The sequence below is a fragment of the Balaenoptera ricei genome, chromosome 12 (assembly GCF_028023285.1).
Source record: "Balaenoptera ricei isolate mBalRic1 chromosome 12, mBalRic1.hap2, whole genome shotgun sequence".
NCBI lineage: Eukaryota > Metazoa > Chordata > Mammalia > Artiodactyla > Balaenopteridae > Balaenoptera > Balaenoptera ricei.
Window position 1 is genome coordinate 2,923,972 of NC_082650.1, and position 22,270 is coordinate 2,946,241.

At 47.6% G+C, this 22,270-nt stretch overlaps 1 long non-coding RNA gene across 3 annotated transcripts; it reads right to left on the bottom strand.

Moving 5' to 3' along the window:
- Positions 1-4,339: 4,339 nt before the first annotated feature.
- On the bottom strand, positions 4,340-22,260 carry LOC132375782 (uncharacterized). 3 transcript variants are annotated; one of them, XR_009506110.1, is made up of 6 exons: positions 22,078-22,260; positions 21,474-21,582; positions 16,068-16,265; positions 15,275-15,405; positions 12,043-12,107; positions 4,340-8,654 (listed from the first exon to the last, which is right to left on the bottom strand). It is a non-coding gene; the product is annotated as an uncharacterized LOC132375782 (long non-coding RNA). The 3 variants fall into 3 exon arrangements; XR_009506109.1 differs by lacking the exons at positions 4,340-8,654; positions 12,043-12,107; positions 15,275-15,405; positions 16,068-16,265 and having other exon boundaries at positions 19,122-21,582; XR_009506111.1 differs by lacking the exons at positions 4,340-8,654; positions 12,043-12,107; positions 15,275-15,405; positions 16,068-16,265 and having other exon boundaries at positions 19,122-21,582; positions 21,930-22,260.
- Positions 22,261-22,270: the final 10 nt, after the last annotated feature.

Genomic DNA, 22,270 nt, shown 5'->3' on the forward strand with positions numbered 1-22,270 from the left:
TACAGGTGAAAAGTGGAACTCCTTGAAAATGATTAAGACGGCTGGGGAAGTGACAAGCTGGGGGCCAGTTTCGGGAAAGCATCCACATTCCCAGCTCTTCATAATGCGCTCTTTCAATGGGCAAACATTAGAAAAGGCACCCAAGCACTGCACCTAAAAGCTGCCCCTGGGGCTTCCCTGGTGGCACAGTGGTTGACAATCTGCCTGCTAATGCAGGGGACACGGGTTCGAGCCCTGGTCTGGGAAGATCCCACGTGCCGCGGAGCAACTGGGCCCGTGAGCCACAACTACTGAGCCTGCGCGTCTGGAGCCTGTGCTCCGCAACAAGAGAGGCCGCGACAGTGAGAGGCCCGCGTGCCGTGAAGAAGAGTGGCCCCCGCTTGCCGCAACTAGAGAAAGCCCTCGCACAGAAACGAAGACCCAACACAGCAATCAATCAATCAATCAATCAATTAAAAAAAAAAAAACAAAAAAAACTGCCCCGAACTAGCTGACTGCAGGCTGTCCGGAAGTGTCCTGGGCTTGAGTTTCCCCCTGAGGCAGGTCAGCTAACATCTGTGCTGTTTCCAGGGAAGCCGTGGGGCTTGCAGGCCCACAGCACGTGTCGACGGCCTGGTGGCCAGCCGCGCTGGGCGCTGGGAGGGGAGGCTGACCTCTGGGCAGGGAGCCAGCTCTGCAGGGCACGGGTGGAGCTGCTCCGAGGAGTGGGACCAGAGGACCGAGCGCGTCCTGAGGGCACAGTCCTCGCGCCTCAGGTCACGTCGCGCAGTTAGTTGGAGGTTTTCAACCTTCACCGTGGACGTGAGCACGATTTCCTGTCTTCCGGCAATCATGGATGACGGCGGCAGGTGTAGAGCTGGCGTCGGCAGGGTCTGCACCCCCAGCACCACCTCAGCCAGCCTGTTCCCTCTGAACAGTTTCTGTCACTTTTCTGTTCCTTCAAAGGCTTTCGGAAATGTGCTTTGAGCCACACGCAGCCCTGTGAAGCTGGACCGGTGCTGCTTCCACACGGGGGACACGGGAGTGCCTGGTGGGGCCTCCTGACACACGGCTGCCCCTCCACCCGGGGCTGGGGGCGGAGAGCCGGGAGCAGGCCGTCCTCCCTCCCTCGGGCTCATGCCGCCACAGCTCCCTGGAGTTGAGGGTGGTTGAAAGGAGCTGGCGACAAGAGCCGAGATGGGTTTAATTCAGTTAAAACCGTGCGTCCTGCTTAATCTGTCATACAAGTAATACAACTTGTAAGAAATTCAAACTATACAGATGCATATAAAGGAGCCACCGCAGGCTCGTGCCTTTCTTCCCGTCCCGTCTGTCCGGAGTCACCACTGTTAGTTTTTGTGGTTTTGGATCTTCCGCTTCCCTTTTCACCTTGGGAAACTCGTCCTACCTACCTGTCTCTAGTGCTAAGTGAGGAGCAGGGGTAGCCGGCGGGTGTCAGCCGGGCTGGAAACGGAGATGCCGCCCCAGGGCCCGGGAGAGATGCTGCCCCAGGCCCGGGAGAGAGGCTGCAGAGATGGGAGCAGGAGAGGCCCTGATAACGTCAGTCAGCAGTCTGCTTCCCTGAGCTGCTCTCACACCTGGTGAGGAAATCCGGGCAGAGGCCAGCAAGGTCACTAATGCTCTGAATGAACACGGATGAGCAGGGTGTGTGCACGGGCAGGTGTGCGGGGAAGGGGTCCCGCGGGAGCCGCAAGGTGGACGGCCCACATCAGAGAGGGTCCTGAGGGGCCCAGACAGAGGACACGGATCTTGTACCCTGGCAGCTCCCTGATGGGGTCTCGGGAAGCCCCCAGCTGTCCTCTTTCTCTGAGCACAGTGTCCCGAGTACTGGCAAGGACAAAGGCAAGGATTCCAAGTGAACAATGAGAAAAGGTGGGGCAGGGTGCGTAGTATTCCACGGCTGGAATCTGACCCCTAATTTCCTACAGCATCGACACCAACAGGAAAAGCTGTATTCTGGAACAAGATTTTGTAAAGGTTCTTGGTTGCTTTAAAATGACCAGTGTCTCATTAGCAAAAAGGACACTTAAAACAAGTGGGCGTTCCATTTATAAGTGAAAACCTCATCAAGCAGACTGACCAAGCAGTATGAAAACTTCGTTGTCATGGGGACTGGACAGGAGCCCTCCTGGGAGCACTGACGCCAGGGCCTGGGCAAGCTCGGTGCTCTTCCTGGGAACTTATAAAGAGCTCTGTCTTGTGGAGACATCTGAAGTGTGTCGTCACAGAATGTGGTGGTCAACACTGTCTGTCAACTATACTCCAATAAAGGTGAAAGAAAAAATGTGGCAGCTCTTTGGTCTACACTGTGAGAGCAGTGCCCGCTCCCTTCAGGGTGTCCTCAGGGCATCACACCTGAGCATTGGGGGTGTATTAGTAGAGAACAGTGCCAGCAATGTAAATACGTAAACATGTTAACGATGAACAGGAGTTCACATTTACAGTAACAACAGCTGCACAGCTAAAACATGAAAACACAAGGACTGGGTTGATGCAAAATGTAATTACTCTGAAAGCCCAATGATCCTGTAACCGAGCAGGACCCGATGGGGCCTTCCTGGGACAGGCCCCTCCCCCAGGTCCTCTGCGTCAGCTCCGTTCTGAAGTACCCAGATCATAGTATCTGATGCACCTTTCCTGAGTTGTTTTACAGATGCTAAAGCCGCCACCAAATGGAAGAAATGAACTACTTGACGACCATGGGCATGTAGCCCCCAGCCCTACTGGCACCTAAGGATTGATCATGTGAACTCCTGTGACCCCGCCCTGTGACCTCACCATCAACCAATCAGAGAACTCTGCACGAGCTGATCACACACCCTGGGACCCCCTGCTCCCTCAGCTGGCCTTTGAAAATGCTTTCCTGAAACGCATCAGGGAGTTCGGGTGTTTTGAGCACAAGCTGTCTGGACTCCTTGCTTGGCGCGTGCAGTAAACGCTGCACTTTCCTTCCCCACAGCCCGGGGTCAGTGGATTGGCTTTACCGTGTGGGCAAGTGGACCCAAATTTGGGTCGGTAAAAATACATTTCCAGATTTTTAAATTACCACATATAACGTTGTCTCTAAAAATACTCAAGATCTCAAAATATTTTTCATTTCAAATAATAAAATACAGAGAGAATTTGAAGCCACGAATGCACTACGACACCTCCATGTTAAGGGACACTGTCAGGGCCAAAGTGCCACGAGGGCTTCAGCCACAGAGCATTTCCTTTCTCTGACAAGTCACGGGACAGAGGTGACCATCGTGAAGTACGTCCTGCACTGCCCCATCTTTCCCACCCATGGCGTGAGTCCTGGGCTGGGACGTGCACCTCCCCGGGAGCAGAGGGGCGATAAGTGTTGGTGGTGACAGTTGCCACACGCCTCCCTGCAGAGCTCCTACCACACTCCACGGGGACCACTCGGGACCTCCAGTCGGGCTCAATGACTCCTTTTGTCTTTTTACATTTTCTTCCAGGATTTCTTAGTCGTTTTCTCAGGTGCATGTGTACAGAAGGTTTGCAGACAGTAGCGGGAAAGCAGCAAGAGTTGTTACAACATCTGAGGTCCTGACACCCGACATTACATCAGAGTTCTTCCCAGTCATTTTGAGGCTGGAGATAGATGGGCTCCAGGCTGGGCATTTACAACCAGCCTCCTGGTTACATTTCCTGAGGCGGGAGGCAAGTGGGCTCCAGGCTAGATATTTACAACCAGCCCTCTGTACTTCGAGACGGAAATAACAGGAACCGGGGAAATAGCTGGATTTTGCCTCCTGAGGACACTTTAAGATAACAGTCGTGGCAGGAACAGAGAGGAGCTAACCCTTGTTTGAGTAATAGATCCACAGGTCACATATCTCCCATCCTTGGGGCAAGGGAGACATTGCGCGGGTGCAGAAAGACTCCTTGGGGGTCAAAAAGGAGGGGGCACCACCCCATAATATGTGACGCCAAGGCCCCCTGTAGGCCTCTGGGCTGGAATCCATCTTGGAAAAAAGTTGCACATGCACGGTGGGGAGGGTCCTAGGGGAGATCAGGTGTGGAGAAAGAAACCAGATAATTGGCCAAAGGCAAACAAAGACCTGGAAGACTGTCCTGTAAATGACTTAATCGCCTCTTTACTGCGCTCATTAGGGGGGACACCCACACCGTTTCTCTCCAGGGGTGCATCTCTGCCCTGCTTCTGTCTTAACTAAACAAACTGCTTCTCTGTGTGCTCTCCCACTTGTTGCTGTGCTGTGTCTCTAATAATAAACTTGTGCCTGTTTTTAGTTTTTGTCTCCTTGAGAAATGCATTTTTCTTTATTTTTCCAGTCAGCATTGTTTATTTTTTTAAATTAATTTTTATTGGAGTACAGTTGCTTTACAATGTTGTGTTAGTTTCTACTGTACAGCAAAATGAATCAGCTATACATATACATATATCCCCTTTTGTTGGATTTCCTTCCCATTTAGGTCACCACAGTGCATTAAGTAGAGTTCCTGTGCTATACAGCATGTTCTCCTCAGTTATCTATTTTATACACAGTATCAATAATATGTATGTGTCAATCCCAATCTCCCAATTCCTCCCACCCCTCCTTCCCCCTTGGTATACATACATTTGTTCTCTACATCTGTGTCTCTACTTCTGCTTTGCGAATAAGATCATCTCTACCATTTTTCTAGATTCCACATATATGCGTTAATATACAATATTTATTTTTCTCTTTCTGACTTACTTCATGACACTCTCTAGGTCCATCTACGTCTCTACAAATGACCCAGTTCCTTTTAATGGCTGAGTAATATTCCATTGTATATATGTACCATATCTTTATCCATTCATCTGACGATGGACACTTAGGTTGCTTCCATGTCCTGGCTGTAGTGAATAGTGCTGCAATGAACATGGGGGTGCATGTGTCTTTTTGAATTATGGGAGAAATGCCTTTTTCTGTGGGGGAAAGAGCCAGGGAAAATTTGCTTGTCTGCTGGCTTGCTGGTCTAGCAGCTAGGGTTCCTGGTTTCCATCCAGGCTACCCAGGTTCAATTCCTGGGCAGGGAACTAAGATTGCGCTTCAAGCCACCGGCCACTGCTGCCTCTCTGAGATCAATTTCATTGTCTCAAAATAACTTGGTTTTTCAGGCCCAGGAGAGAGCCAACAAGAGCAAAGCTTGGTGACTGGGGGGGGCGGTAGCCCCAGGCAGGGCCGTGGCCTTGGAGCCATGGGGGGTGGGAGGGGGGCAGACGATGGCCTGGGGGGAGGTGCCGGCCCACGGGGTGGCCACGGGGCTCCCAGGATTGTGATGAAGCTCCCAGCTCCACAGAAAAGCTGCATGAGAATGAGCTGCACTCCCTGAGAGCTTTACTACAAAAGCTGATCTCAAAGCCAAGATCTGCTTGCTGACAGGCACCTTGGGCAGTGGGCACAAAACAGGCTGTTGGTCTATATTCCTGATGGAGCCTGGCTCTGATTCCTCTCAGTTGCTCTGAAGGTCCAGCTGAGGCCAACGAGACAATATTTCAGCCCCAACTAGTAATTCTCACCTAATCATTCACGAGGGCCGCTAGACACTGGTGTTCTATGTCTAGTTATCAGAGGGCCTTCTATAAACTAGGGCTTTACTCCATCAACTAAACTATACCCTTACACCTGGACATGGGCCCTACTGAAAAGGCAGGATAAATACTCAATTCTTTCCTTTTCTGCCCAATTTTTAAAGTATAATTGGTTCAATAGCTGTTTCAGTTGTAACACATTATTTTGAATTATTTTTTCTGGCGTTTTCCCTTTTGAGCATAACAGACTCATGAATTTTCATAGATTGAAAGTGTTTTTATCAACAATGTTTATTATCATTTTTGGCTCAATTGTCATAACTTTGGCCACTGGGAGCCCCCTTCCAGGTCTCTTGGGCTTTGATCCCACTAAGCCTCCACGTTTCCTGGCACGAGACGCCTCCTGCCCACTCTGAACGTTCGCTTCCCCACCACGAAGACATTTCTCCGCGTATGGGGAGTGTGGGCTCCACGGATGGGGAGTGGAGTTTGCGCCCTAAACACGGGCTCTCGGTACCCACTCGCTGCTAGAGGTACAGGGCTTCGTGGCCAGTTCAGCACACAGTACTCAAAAGGACTTTAAAAAGAAATCATGCATTCGTATTGATATTTCCCTGTCAATTCTACTATAGTACTTCTACTTAATTTCTTTCACTTTCGTAATTGAATCTTTTATACTGAATTGCGTGTGTTATTTCTAACACAAACATTTCATTACTTACTTGCTTTACCCAACAATATAAAGAAAAATGGTTTCTCAGTCACACCATTATTACTGTAAACAATGAAACTACTGAATACAAGCCCAAAATTTCCCTTATTCTTTGTCCTTGGAATGAACGTCCCAAGGATGTAGGTTCCAAGTAATAGTTCTAAATTCACTTAATCTTTTGTCTCTGCTACGTAAGCACTTACCCCATGTAGAGTTCAACACAGTTGTTCATATTTATTTTCAATGTGAAGGCTTTTGCATTCTAGCAGCTGCTAGTTCTTAGAAGGTGGCAGCTCTTGGCTCGTGTTCCTAGTACAGGAAATAGGAGGCCAGGCTAACAGTTAAATGACTGTCCGGGAAATTCAATCTCTATGATCGCTTCAATTCTCCAGTGTAGACAGTGAAGTCTGTCTACACTCATGGGTTCTGGCTGAACAAATCAACTCTACTTTTTCCTACTTAATTTCTAGTTCTGTTACAACCTACATAGTTTAATGTTTTAATCTTGTCCTGATGTGCAAGTTTTATCTTGTGCCCTTTTTGAGTTATCACTTTTCTCTTTAAATAAAAATAATAATATCCAAATTTTCTGCATACCACGCTCTGTATTTTCACACCAAGGCTTACATTATATACATTCAAATAATTCTCAGTTAATATTTTCTTAACCGCATGCAGTCAGTGTTTAATTTTCTTGTAGGGAGATTTTGAGGAGACACATGGTACCAAGATTCCACAGGGTAAGCAAAGGCAACACATGTAAAAACAAACTCTCTCTATTTTTTAAATTTTTGTCTGAAATCCTCTCTTCACTCAGAAGTCAAAATGCAGTGTTTGCTTTTTTAATATCTTTTCTAGCACAATCAAATACCCTCTAAGTAGTTCACCCACCTCAAACCCTATAGTGACTATAGTTATGTTCTTTAAAATACAAATAAAACACAGAGTTCAGCGTGACCACATGTGTTTAGTTTGTAAGAGCAGCACCACCTTTGACACAATTTTTGCCAAAAGTCAGGGTAAAGGTCCAAGCGAGCCAGCTGGAAGTCTAATGTGTGCAGCCGTGACTTTCGCTGCAGTATCTTTGCTTCTGGCCAAGAGTGAAACAAGAGCACGGGGTGAAACACGTTCAAACAGGCTCCAGTCACCTGCTCTGGGCCTGTCAAAGTCCTTCCTCTGCATTTTTAAACTAGCGCTACAGATACAATAATCTGCGTTATTATATAGATGATAATAACAGTCTATAATGGATGGATCCAGTCTTTCAAGTTTTGCTTCATTTAAATCCAACCACATTCCATTTTCTTCTAAAAGCCTTTCTAATTAAGAATTATATAACCTCATAATTTTTTTTATTGCAGTTTTCAGAAGTTGCTACTTAGAGCAAAGAGTAAGTCTTTAAACACAGTTTGGGCACCTAAGTCCCTTGAAGAGGGGAATGAATCTTAGCAGTTGCTTTTTGTAGACAGCTGCTCTGAAAGCTCTCCTGACCAATGAGGTAAAGTCTCTGTTGAACAGGCAAGCTTACAATGTGTTTAAAATAGTCTGAAAAATTCTTGAACATATGAGGGAGAATTCCGCAAATTTTATCCAAAAGGCTTTATTTTCATGCAGAGAGGAGAATTAGACAAGCCCTTGGAGAAATGTGAACATTTTCCCACGTTGGCATTTGCTGTCTTAGGTTGGATATAACATCTTGGGTCTAGCTCGGTCCTCCTGGGGCAGTTCTGGAAAGTTCGCTTGTCTCTCTCCTCCGTTGGACTGTAGGCTCCTTGGGGGCTCCTGGTGAACATTTCTCGTAATCATAGCCCATAGTGATTAAAGTAGCCTTTGTGTATTTTAGGAAGTTCCAAATTTCCTGTTTCCTAACAGCCTCCCTGGCAGCCGGGAGGCTTGGAGGGCTTCCTGTGTGCCACACAGGCCTCCCGGGTGACGCTGCGTTTGGAAGCGAGCATCCCAGGAAGCAGGCTCTCCACACAACGTCCACTTTGCGGGTCCACGTGCAGCTTCCATCACTGAGAAGGGGCGTCAGTTCCGGCAGCAGATGCCCAGGCTTTGATCAGGTGGAGGTGGCTTTCTCACTTGTCCAGTCCCATCGCACGGTCCAGGTGTTGGTCCTGGAAACATAGTCTTAAAACTCATTTCCATTCTGCACGATTCCGTGATGGACCTCAAAGCATTTAGTAAATCCCTTTTCTGCTTAAACTGGTCCAAGTAGATTCCACTGTTTGCAATCAGGGGCTCTAACCATCCTGAGACAAGGAATGTGACGTCTTAGGCTTCATGTCCACAATTCCTGATGAGACCTCAGTAGAGCCATGGGCATCTGGAAATATCCTTTACGATTAGTCCAGTGTAATGTCTTCTTAGGGAAGGCCAGGGGATGGGGCTCCTGACTCCGCAGGCCCAGAGTGCCTAAGGCGGTGAAAGCACTCAAAAATTAAAATGTACTGGAGACAGAGGTGCAAAACAAAATCCTTTTTAAAAATTTGCAATAATAAATATACGTCTCAGACTGAAAGAGCTCCTGTTGGCAGGATAAGTGACTCTCTGCGTTTGACTACAATAAAGAGTCTGGGAGTGAAAGAACTTACAGCAGGAGTCACTGGGACATAGATGGAGGAAGGGAAGGAAGGAAGGAAGGAGGGAAAGAAGGAAGGAAGGAAGGGAGGGAGGGAGGAAGATATGGCTCAAATGGAAAGAATTCATAGAAAACCAAGTAGGGGACAACAGAAAATCCACACCTAGGGACTTCCCTGGTGGTTCAGTGGTTAAGAATCTGCCTTCCAATGTAGGGGACACCGGTTTGATCCCTGGTCGGGGAACTAAGATCCTGCATGCCTCGGGGCAACTAAGCCCCCGTGCCACAACTCCTGAGCACATGGGTCGCAACTACTGATCACACGGCACAGCAGAGGATCCCGCCTGCTGCAACTAAGACCCAAAGCAGCCAAAAATATAAATAAATAAATAAATAAATAAATATTTTTTAAAAAAGAGAAAACCACACCTAAAAGTGTTACAGCAAAACCCAAGAATATCAAATGAAAGGAGAAAATTCTAAAAGCTTCCAGAGAGAAAGAATGAATCATCTGTAAGTGGGGTGACTAAACCACCCGTAGGCAAGCAGAGCGTATGTCTCAGTTTACGCAGGGTCTTCCTGGCTTACATCTACCGCCCAAGCTTAATTACTGGTAGTGCCCTCTTCACTCTCAAATGTGTCCTGGTTGAACGATAAATTTTATCTTCACCCTAACCTATAAAGGAGTAAGACACAGACTGGTAGGAAAATGGTACAAGGGGATACTGGTGTAATGGTTTTAAAGTAGTAAAAGTAAAGAACTTTGAATGTCAGATTTTTTTATCCAAATTGCCACTCAGATGTGAGGATATAAATATTCTCACTCATATAAAGCCTCAAAAATATTATCACACAGTGGAAATGCTCTTGAAGGAAGGATTCAGACAAGAAAAGAGACAAATGCAGGAGATTGCTATAAGAGGTATGGAATTAAGGATAATCAAATGCTTAGGTAAAGTCCCCTATAGGACCCAAGTGGGAAACAGACTGTCCATAACAGTCTAGAACTAAAATATCAGCACTATGGGTCTGAGGGAAGAGGGAGACCAAGGGACATGATCGTGGGCAAAAAATCCTGAATTATAAGGGTACAATAAGATATTTCTAAGTTTACTACTACAGGTAAATATGCATAATTATAGGTTTTAAAGAGAGGGTAGCCACAGTGAGAACAAAAATATAATGTTTAACTTTTTAAACTGGCAGAATACTCAAAATGACCAAAAGAAAACCTAGGATTGAGCAAATACGTAAATACACCACAGATGATGAAAGCCAGGTTTCTCACTGTCAGAAAAAGATGTTATGAGTCAGGCAAAGGGGAGGACAGGATGAATGGGAGGTGTAAGAATAAACTCATGGTGTCTATATATTGACCCAGTTCTGTCTGCTTGGGTGGCTGAGAGGCAAGGACACCCAGGGGCAGTGAGCACACCTAGAGCTCAGATACTTGTTTCTAAGTATGAGTTTCCAATAAAAGAAACAGTACTCCTTGGAAAATGGTCGACACCAGCGTGGGGTTAGGAAAACACACGATGAGCTTGGAACATTTTTATGGTGCCAGAAATTAAGGAAGTGCTGAAAAAATCATGAGGGCATGTTGAAAGAACACAGGAGCCTGCTTGAAGAGCCCCAGTGGCCAAATCTGGGACAATTTTGGCAATAAAATAATGATAGTAATTACTAATCCATAGAATAAAATCAATACCCATAAATCCATAGTCATATCAATGAAGAATGAATGAATGAATGGATGAATGAATGAATGAACACATACATACATACATGCATACAGCAGAGAAGGGACAGTTCTTCCTTATAGTAGAATTACAAAGGTAAATGTAAATGATGGAAAGAGAAAAGTTCCCTTAGGCCGACACCACAGTAATAATGGGCCTAGGCCAGAAGCATCTATTGGTGCTAAACGTGGTGGGTGTGAGCATGATGAGAAATCACAGTTGTAGTCTCAACACATCTCCTCCAAGGTGTGCACCGATTACACATGGGAAAACAGGGGCTCTACAGCGAGGACACGCGGCTGACGCCACCGGAGTAAAGTTAACAGAACAGTCGTCCCTCATTACCCGAGGGTGATTGGTTCCAGGACCCCCCTCGGACACCAAAATCCACAGGTGCTCAAGTCCCTTGTATACAATGGCGTAGTATTTGCATATAACCCATGCACATCCTCCTATACTTTAAATCATATCTAGATAACTTACAATGCCTATTAAAATGTCAATGCCATGTAGTTGTAAGTACAATGTAAATACTATGTAAATATTTGCTGGCACCTGAAACTTAAGGTTTGCTTCTTGGAACTTTCTGGAAAAATTTATTTTTAATGTTTTCATTCAACCTCAGTTGGTTGAATCCACCAGATTCGGAACCCATGGATATGGAGGACCGACTGTGTCTGTAATAAGACATATCAACACACGTCTTTCCTGACCGGATGCACTGAGAATTCTGCAGTATTCTTGCCCCAAAATGCGTAAGCTCAGTGTAATTCTGAGGAAATATCAGATTAGCCCAAAGCAAAGGACTTTCTACAGAATCACTTGCCAGGAATCTCCCAAAGTGCTCAGGTTGTGAAAGAGGAAGGAAGCCTGCAGACCCGCTAGGGGCTGAGGAGCCATGGCTGCTGAACCCATTGGGACTGGGTCCCAGACACAAAGAAGCACGTTAGGGGGACAGTTGGAGAAACACGAATAGAGTCTACAGCTTAGTTAATGGTATTGCATCCACGTTAATTTCCTGGTTTTGTCCCTGCGGTCTGGTGATGTAAGATGTCAACATTAGGCAGAATTAGGGGAAGGGTATGAGCAAACTCTACTACGTTTGCAATATTTTTTCAAGTCTAAAGTTATTCTGAAAGGAGACTCCTGAAGGACAAAGATGAGCTACTATAAAAATTATGGCATTATAATAACAAGTGTATAGGAAGCACTTAAGATGCTCTGGGTACTTTACATACCACTATGTTCCCTCTTCCACGGATAGAGACTAGACACAAAGAGGTTAGATAGCTTGTCTGAGATCAGTCACACAGCAAGGGGCTCAGGGTTTGAACCCAGGTCTTTAAGACCAGAACCCACCACCCAACCACTAAGCAACATGGTCAACCTCAGTCCCCAGTAATCGTGGAACGTTCACCTAAGACAAGTTCTGACGCGTTAATTGCCGGTAGTCGCAGCAGCGAAGACGTTTGTCTTATTTTACCTGATCTCAGCTCAAGTTCCATAAGAAGAGTACAGGCATCTGCCGTCCAGCTGGAGTTTTCCTAACTGGAACGCAGATAACACACAACGGTCAGAGAAAATAATTTTCATCCTGTGGAAGCAATACAACCAGTACGAGAGGAAGTCCTTCCAGAAAGCCTGGGGCACAGAGCTGCCTTCCCAGGTGCAGGCCTAACCCTCTGCGCTTTCTCCTGTTTACACTGGCACTCGTGGGCTGGTCCCCAGGCAGAAGTGCAAGATCAAGGCCAAAAGAGATAAAGGGGATGGAGGCTCCTAAATATGACTTAGAAAGAAAGAGAAGGGCGGGGGGGGGGGGGGGAGGGAGGGAGGGAAGGAGGGAGGAATTTGCATGTCGTTGTCCGTTTTAGCAGCCAATTAAATATTTGGGGTTTTCAATAAAATACACAAATCAGTAAGACCGCCTACGCCCTCCACCTGTCTGCAGGGAGGACGCTGCTCTTCCTGTTTTAACTTGCGACGCCCCAGGGACACAGTCACTGGGCTGGGCTGGAGGAGACTCTGCCCCCGACTCTGGGGAGCAAGGAGCACCTGAGGGAGAAGGTGGAAACCAAGACACCTGCTTCTCCTCCCGGATGCAGGTAGATCCCAAAGCGGCTTTGCCCTCCTCGGCTCTCTCCAGGCTTGAGACTCTTTTTTGGCCAAATTACGCCCCCTTGTGGCCTCACAAGATTCAGACCCTGAGGTCATGGAGTTGTGATCTGTGTTCAGCTAATGTGTGTTGTAAGGAATGTAACAACACCTTTAAAAACACATACATCCTACTTATTAGAATCTCCCTCTCACCTCCTAACATATACATGAAAACCTAGGACAAAAAGCTCATGCGTTTCTCAGATTTAGCGTCTGGGCCAGTTCAGGCAGGGCCAAGACTGTCTGAAAAAAGGGCTTTAGATTGTACAACTTTTATTTTTTTGTTTGTTTGTAACCAACCCTTCTGCAAGAGTGATTAACAATGAAATTGATGCAAAAACAAATCTACCCCTTAACCACCTTCTGCCTCCGTAAGTATCTCTGGACAGGAAACGCAAGTGGTGAGTGAAGAAGACCCTGCGTGTCAGGAAGGATGCCTGGGGACCGTCCTCATGACCTCTCTCCCACTCAGGCCGAGCAAAATGAGCCAGTCTCGTCACCAGCGGTCTGTTGATGTGGGTGACATTTGCTCAGCTCTTAACCAGCTGTAAGACTGCAAGAATGTTACTGAATGAGGATGCTTGCCTTATTTATTTAAAAAGGAGGAAAGATGAGATAATTTCTAGTGAACTGCCTGAGTTATAACTTTTTGTTCGTTCATTCATGCAAAAAATATTTATGGAACATTTACTATGTTACATGACTTTGCCAGACTCTGGGAATACATAAAGAAAAAAAAAAAACAGAATGACATAGATGTGGTACCTGAGTTCAACAAGTTTACCCTGAGGGGAGATGTTCCCCCTCTTCACTGGGAAGAGTGTACAATGTCATGGGCAGGGATACCACAATCACAAGTCCAAACTCTGATCCTAGGAAAACCATGCAAAGGGCTGAGGAAATCACATTGTACCTGCTCAAACACCTTATAGCTTATGGAAAAATGACCCCCTACTTATTGCAATACACCAACCGCCGGGTAAAGCTGGAGAGCCCCTGTGGACATTTAATCCAGGTATACAGGTGTGCTCCCATGGCTAAGGTTCTAGAAGGATCATTGAAAGGCTAGTTAGAAAACTAGTGCACACAACTCTTGGATTACCCTGGCTTTTATAATAATTGTCACAAATCATCCCATTTACATCAACAGAAACTCATATAAGCACCTAGAATGGACAGTTTGCCGTTTAACTTTTTAGGCACTTTTATCAGCATCAGTTATATTTCCTGCACTTGCAAGAGCTTTTTATACAACATATGAAAAGTCCCTGCCTAAATTTCTGTAAAATACATTCACTGTTCTGATGATAGGAAAACAAAGACAGACTTGACAATCGTGACAGACGTCTAATACATTTTCTGAAGTTGAAATATGCATTATTTTGGCGTAAAGATAGTTTGCAATTCAGTCAGCCCGTGTAATGGAGTACCAAGAAAGAGAGTGCTGGGTGCTAAGTGAGACCCCAGCTCATGCATCTTGGACGTTAATATTCTTTGTAGCAGCACAAAACAGATCTTTCCTTTTAATCTTTGATTATCTTAACACAAATTTGCAATTCATTTTCTCATCCAGGGAATAGAATTTCCAAAAGATGCAATCAACGAAAAGTGCATGAAATAATGTTATTTCTAAGCAGAGACATGAAGTAAAAAAACAGCAACAGAAAACCTGCACAAGATCACAGCAACTAAGAGACCAAGCTGGAATATAATTATAGGTTTATCCAAATAAATGACGCTAATATCCATCATCACTGAGCAAGCATGCGGTATGTAGCAGGCGCAGTCCCAGATCTCTACTTGCATAGTCTCATCGAATCCTTACAACATCCCTATCATGTCGGTACTATTATGATTCCCAATTTACAGAGAAGAAAAAGGAGACAGAGACAAACACGAAGCGAACGGGTCATATGAAGTGACAGGATTCAAACAGAGACCCAACGTTGGTATAAGCGGTGCCCGAGCTGTCTGTAAACTGACTTCCTCTTCAACCAAACCAGCTTCAAGGCCTCAGGGGTAAGGGTCTAACTCAGCGCTCTCTGTCCCCACACGAGTCCCCCTGTGGCCAATAAACCTTTCTGGCCACGGCAGCTTTACCTGCATCTCCCCGCCCCATTCACACTGGTCAGCTGGCCATGGCTGCTGCTGACCGTGGCTTAGCTCCTGGCACTGACCTTGCAGTTGGCACCACGGCGGTGCTCACCTCTCCTCGGTTCCCAGGCGGACCGCCCCTCTCACACGCAAACTCGGGGAAGCCACTCGAGTGTTGCCTGAGTCCCTCTTGGGGAATGGCCGCCTCACACCAGGTCACGCCCGTCCCCAGGGGCAGCTCCTATCCAGTGACAGGTGGACGCAGAAGTGGAGGCCTGGACCTTTCCCCTCACGATGGGTTGCCTCCCGGGATGGGCTCGAAGCCTCTGCCTAGACTATATGCCATCGTCTGGGTGCACACCTGCTCCTGTCACTCCCCTGCCGGGGCTGGTCCTGTGTCCTGCACACAGACACCTGCCACTCTGTCTCCGTGGGAACCCAGTCGGGGCAGGTGGTAAGGACCTGACCTGTCTGTAAGGGAGCCCCACGCAGGTGTGAAAGCCGAGGGGCTGTCACCTGCGTTTCACTGGTCAGCAGGATGGGCGCCGCATCAGAGCAGGAGAAGGGATGCCCGCCGAGGCGGGCCGAGGCTTGGGCTCTGCAGAGAGAGTTGAGATGGAGAAAGAAGAACAGAATCAATACAGATTTGGAAAGTAAGGTCTCTGGAATTTGGCAGAAAATCCTTGTTTTTATACAAGTATCCCTCCAAATCCGCCTCCTGAATAAAGCTGCCTCGGGATCTCCCTGTTTCCCCAGTGGAGGCCAGTGCTTGCACACTTCGCTATGCATATTCATCTCCTGAGGGGCCCGGTAGCGGGAAGCCCTCACTCCAGGGCCTGAGGCTCTACGCTTCCAAAAAGGTCCCAGGTGCTGCCTTCAGGGACCACGAATGTCCAAAGTTAAAATTCACCCTGTGCGGTCTTGCTTTTGTTCATTTCCGATTAAATCTCATTTCAAAAATTAATTTGTAACTTCTTCAAGGGTGAGATAGTATCTTTTTCTTCTCTGAACAAAATACCAAGTACACAACAAATGCACGTTAATCTACTAATCCCTTAAAAGGCAGATTGTGTCATTTTTAGTTGGATTGTAATTTAGTTGCACTGATACACACTCTTTTTCTATAGATTGCATCCTGGTTGCAGTTACCATGGGAACATATTTTAACCATTCGTGTAATACTGCAGTCATGTTTCCATCATCCAGTAGGGATATAGCAAATGGAGCAGGAGAAATAAATTATAAAAATGCTGGATTTACCTTTGCTTTTAAGCAAGCAACATCCAAAACTCGTTTATAGCTGGTTCATTCATTCAAAGTCGTGAGAGCGTCCCTTGCTTTGAGGGACTAGTAAAGGAGTTTCCTGAAGACCTCAAATGGACATTAATAGGGTGACTGGAAGCTCCATTTACAGCAGAGCTGTGACCTCAGCAGGGATTTTATGGCTGACAACACCACCTGTTGACAGAAAGACAGGTAAAGAGCGTTCTGTTCTTACCTACCAGGCTCTCTGCTCTCTCTCAGGAAACAGGATTTGGGGGCGGTATTTTCTCTCCTCAAGGGGTTTGAGTTGTAAAAACTTCTCCCCAGGGGAATTCCCTGGAGGTCCGGTGGGGGAGCTAAGATCCTACATGCCTCGGGCCCAAAAAAGCCAAAACATTAAAAAAAAAAAAAAGAAGTAATATTGTAACAAATTAAATAAAGACTTTAAAAATGGTTCACATCAAAAAATCTTAAGAAAAAAAAAACAAAAAAAAAACCCTTCTCCCCTGGAAAGACATAATCCCCAACAGATAATCATAAAAAGAATCACCTTTGTGTCTTTCTTTGGAATAACACATTTGAGCAAAATTAAGAAGCAGGATATTTTCCAAAAGAGCAGATCTTTGGGGGACACACCCCTTCACTCAGCACCCAGTGGTTCACGCGGCTCAGTGTGTGAGAAGGGAGCCTGAGGGTCAAGGCACACCGCACACCACTTAGCTCACACATGGCAAAGGTTCGGACCTTCTCCTGCTCAGTAGTGGAGTAGGCCCCGGGAGCGCCCGCGGTGGAAGAAATGCCTGGCTTATCTTGGCCGTTTGAATACTCAGCTGTATCTTTCTAGACCTCACCAGCCCGCTGAAGGGAGAGCTACACACAGGACGTGCTCAACACATAATTGTTCATTTATTGACGCCTAGATTTACTTTCTCCCCTACAATTAACTTTAGATGTCGTATGGAGGCAAATTATGTCTCAGATTCCTTAAATATGCTCTCGTTATTGTTACATATTCATTCTATAAACATCCTCTGAGCTTCTAGCACGGGGTGGGGTCTGGACACGAGGCAGTCTAGTGGGATGACTGACCTCGGCCAGGCAAAGTCGGGGAGAGACTGGTGACCCTGCTTAGGGATGGACAGAGCACGAGGAGGGCTCTGGGCTCGGGCCCCGGGCCACATCGTAAAAAGTCCGGGAGGGCTCCCCGGAGGAGGAGACCCAGAGGTCAAGTGGGCATTGGCCAAGAAAGGAGGTTTGGAGGAGTTGGGGGTGGGCACTGGGGGACACGGGGAGCAAGGTTTCAAGCAACGACAACAGGCCTGTGGGCGGCCCTGCGGATGCTGCAGGCTCTGATCACGGAGGCCTGGCTAAACCTGTGGGTCTCCACGTGTGTTCACACGGTGTGCGCGCAGGCATGCACGTACGTGTGCCCCTGTATGTGTTGTGGAAAGAAAGATGTGGTGATGTGTGAGGCTGGAGGGAAGAGCCGGGGCTGGGTCAGGACCAGCTCTGTGCGCTACTCTAATCTACCCTGTCCTTTACTATCACGATAGCGCCCTTTACTCTGAGGGTGGAGCGGAGTCCTTGGAGGTTTTTCAGCAGAGGAGTGAGATGAACAGATTTAAAATGACCTCCACGCCACGGTGTGGAGAACGGCTGGCCGGCTGCGGGGCCAGACTGGATTAGCTGGAGCTGACGTCGGCCACTTCTGTGCCGTGTGTGTCCTGGGGCAGCGGCGTTGTCAAGCCACATGCTGTTTGTTTGCCCGCCCATCTGCCTTCCCCTGGGTGGGGGGCGGTCTGGCGATCATCTCAGGGTCCCTGCTGACCCGGGAGGGAGCGTGGCGATGGCCCCCACCTCCTGTTCCAGTGGGACACTCTTGAGTGTCGCCCTTATGGCAGCGCTTGTCAGGGCGCTCCGCTTTGTTTCCAGGGATGTGGTCGGGAGGCAGAAAGGAATGAAGGTCTCTCCATCCCCACCCCTGCACAATGACAGCTGGTCCCCACCCTCTGCCTGGGGCAGCCTCACGGCCTTAACCAGCAACTGACTTGGTTCACTCACAGAGCGTTCTGGGGCCTCAGTCCTCAAGGAAGAAAAGCTATTGTGTTACCTTTTGTGCCAAGCTTTGCTATCAGTCCAGAGAAGGGATTAAGGCAAGCTTATGAGACAGAGTAAAGGGCCAATGATGACCTGTCACCAGCTCTATCCCAACTCATGTCCTCTGCACTCTTTCTAAGGTCCTTCTAGCCGCTCAGGGGCTCAGATTCGAGGGTAATTTCCTACCTGAATTGTCACTGGAGAGTGTCTGATACATTTTTCTACAAAGTACTGTATGAAACTTAAGAAATGGGAATAGGAAACTTGAGATGTTTTGTATTGTCTTTGTTTCAAAATGCTTAAAATGTTTCCATGGGGAAGGGTTCCCGCAGACTTTCATCAGGTGTTACCTCTCTCCTAAGGCCCCTCTTGGAACACAGCCTCTTTCACCAGGGTCAGCTGGTGAAGGGGTGCTGGTTTGTGCGTGGGCTCCCTTCGGGGCAGAGGTCTTCACGTGGGATGGAGTGGCCTCTGGGGGGTGGGCTGGCCCTGGGCTTGCCTCTGGAAAGGACCACACGTCTCCCAGGGGGGACCTCAGCTTCCCTGACCGGGGGCTCTGCTGGAACTTGTTGTTGCTTCCTTCACGGGCTCCCCTGCGGGCTGGTGAAGGGACAGAGGGAGGGTGGGTGGAGGGAGGAGGGACCGATGGCGGGTGCGGAGACTCCCCTCTGGCAGGCCTGGAAGGAAGCGGGGACTCTCATCTCGGGGCCCAGGAAAGATGTTCTCAAGCTTTGCCTCTCACCACTCGGAACCGCCTCCGGCTTGTCCGGCTGCCTCGTGTTTGGACAGGCCATTGCCTCCGGAAAGCTCTGTGGCTGAGAAGCAGGAAGAGGAAGGAAGTAGGAAGCTCCCGGCTTTTGTTCTAGGATTCTGGGCACGAAGTACAGGCTTACTTCGGGCTTCCTTACAGACTGTTCACTAGGATGTGTCAGCCAAAAAAAAAAAGCAGGAGGCTGCAAATAGGAAGAGTTTATTTGGGGTCCTAAGAATTGCAATTTGGGAGACAGATTCAGGGCAACCCCAAAGGAGTGTTCCAAGGAAGAGAAAGGATCAGGGGCTTCTGAAGACACAAAGCCAGGAAAAAAAGAAAACAAGCCAGGAGGCTGTTAAAGGTTTTCTGGCAAGAACCGTGATTGACAGTCACAAGTGAGAAAAGATTTGTCCTTAAGGAATCGTCAGTTGTCTTAGGGCAGGGGTCCAATAAGTAGATAGACTGTCTCAGGTTATTTTAGGGTAAGGGTCCGATAAGCATCTTGCGTTTCTGGCAGGTGCTCTGGACAACTTCATCAGGTCAAAAGGTCAGATTCCATCCAGGCTGAGGCATGCACGTCACCTTCCTCCGTGGCTTCCTGGTTCCAGGTCACAGAGCTCTCTGAGCAATAATGACCCCGTTTAGATTTTCCTTCCACAGATGGGAAGGGAGACAGGGACCCAGAGCAGACGTTACACACGATGAAACAACAGGAATGGTTGGAATCACAAAACCCAGCATTCGTTCAGCACTTGGCACATGGCAGGCCCTGCGCTTACACCTATAGTCGATCCTTGTCATCTGCAGGTTACGTCTGATAAAGTCGCTGCAAACACTGGTTTACGAAGACTGAGGCCCCACTGCTGCAGACACAGGTCAGGGTCCTGCGAGCCTCTGACTGCGCATTCCTCAACTGATCAACCCATAACCTTGTCTGAAGTGATTCTGTTTAAAAACTTCGTATTCAGTATGTATTATTCATTAATGTGGAACTCACAGACATCAGCCTATAACAGCCTGAACGAAGCTTCTCTAACACGTATTTTTTTTTCCATAAGCCTTCTTGTGCTTAGGACACTAGACAGCACTGCAGCACGAGGCTTGGGGGCTATTTTAAACAGTGAGATCACCAACAAAAGGCACAAGTATGTGAAAAAATGTAGCAGGAAGCAGACCGCAAAAATGGTGCTTGTTTGCAGTATGAGCTGAAACCAAGGCCCGTCACTGCCTTGCTCCGCCCCAGCCGTGACGGTGAGTGCTGGGTGACTAACTTTTCACTGTTCTGCACATGTCCCGAGTGACCGCGAAAGTGCTTGCAAGTATTGATCTCGGGGTTACAAATAAATTTTGGCAAGTAGGTGAATTTGTAATATAGAACCCCTGAATAATGAGGGTCGATTGATGTATTATTTTATTGAATCCTCATAACAACCCTGCAAGATAGGAACTATTATCACCTTGATTTTCACATATCAGAAAGTGAAACAGGAGTTTAGGTTGACTTGCCCCAAACCTCACAGCTACAAAACGGGGGAGCCAGGATTCTAACCCAGGCAGTCTGACTAGGGAACCTAGACTCTTATTCAATTATCTCCATTGGGTTATGCGTTCAATAAATTTCATGTGGTATTTTTAGGAAACTAAGCTTGGCTCATAGGGCATGAGAAGTGAAAAGGCCCAAATCACATTCTTAAATCTTCAATATTACTTTCTAAGTAAAATTTCTTACACCCAGGTACAGGTTGAAAATTATGAAATTGCCCTTTTTAGGTTAAACACAATTAGACACTGGCAAATTCCATGGCTCAACTTCACATATCCTTGGAAAGCTTTCTCCCCATTAGTAATCAGTTTACTTCATCTTTTTGCATGCGGAAAACTAAAGTTACTATACTTCAAAAGGAAAAAATTTAGAGAATGTATAGATGTACTCTTTTATTACAGAAGCATAGAGGTTTATTATTTCATAGCATTTTTTCCACTCTATTTTCTGATCTTTTTAAGTTAAGGACAAAAGAATAGGATCTCACACTTCAGTATAAATAGGCCAAATATAAGTATTTTCCACCTAAAACATGCTGAACATTGGACTGTTTTATCAGAGCAAGTGTATCATCTGTTTTTCTAGGGGTCTTACCATAATGTTTTCTATCTCATTGAGATTAGGTAAAATTCTACTGAAGGCAGTAAGGATGGACAATAAAAGCCTTTGGGGCTCCACCCTTTAACTGTCACATTTTAGGGAAGGAACGGAGTAGGTGATGTAATAAAACAAAACAGTAGGCATTTCATCACGATCACACCACACTGGAAAGCAGGAGTGTATTTATGGAAAACTCCAGGATTCTCTGGAATTCTCACTGTACAGGAAGCCCTAGTTTCTCATCTCTCCTGAGCAAGGTAGAGGGTAAGAGAGAAAAGAAATCACTACCGGCCGACCGAGAAGATGGCAGACTAGTGTCTCCGATAAACCACCTTATCGGGGTTTGGACGCCAGTTTCTTTTATAGCACAGAAAGGGGTTAGAGACGAGGAAGTAAAGTAAAAAGGCCATACGTTTTGCAAATATCCCCTGGAACTGCCAGCCTGGGTGAGGGGATGTGTTAATGCCTTTTTTTTTTCTTTTTGGCAGCCATCCACAGGTGTGCAGGGTCAGACTGTCTCCCTGGGAAACGAAGAGAGGCGCTTTAGTTTAACAGTCAGGCAGAGGGGCAGGGTTCCCTGGGGCAGGCCATTTTATATGTATATGATTACACCAACAAAAGCGACGAAAAGCAAAGGCTGAAGTCAAAGAAACAGACGGAACAGGGAGTCGGATTTAGCTCTTCCCTGTTACACCACCAGCGCCCAAAGCCTGCCCCTTGTCCCCGGACTCCCTTCGAGCGGAGATGCTCGGAGACCGGCAGTTTAAAACGGAATCCCTGCCAGTACTGGCACAGGGGCCCCCAGCCTTCTTCTGTCGGGCCTGGAAGCGGGTCTAGGGCACGGGGCCTCGGGGCCGCAGTACTGGACCTGAGTCTGCAGAGCTAGACTTCTAGTCCCGGCACTGGAGCCCGGGTCCGCCGGCCTGGACGTGGGCCCGAGGCACGCGGCTTCGAGGACACTCGTGAGGATCCGCGTTCGTGGGTCTATTCATCCAACAAGCAACGGCTGTGCGCACCTCTGGGTCCCGACTCCCGGAGGTGGGAGGCAGCGACTACTAAACCCGAGCGCGGGTGATCGCGGCTCTCCGCGTCCTTCCCTGACAGCTTCCGTCCCGCGGGCCGGCGGGAAGCCAGCCCAGCGCGGAGCCGACCCCCTCGCTCCGCCGCCCGCGGCCACAGGGCCCACACAGGCCGGCGGCGGAACCCGGC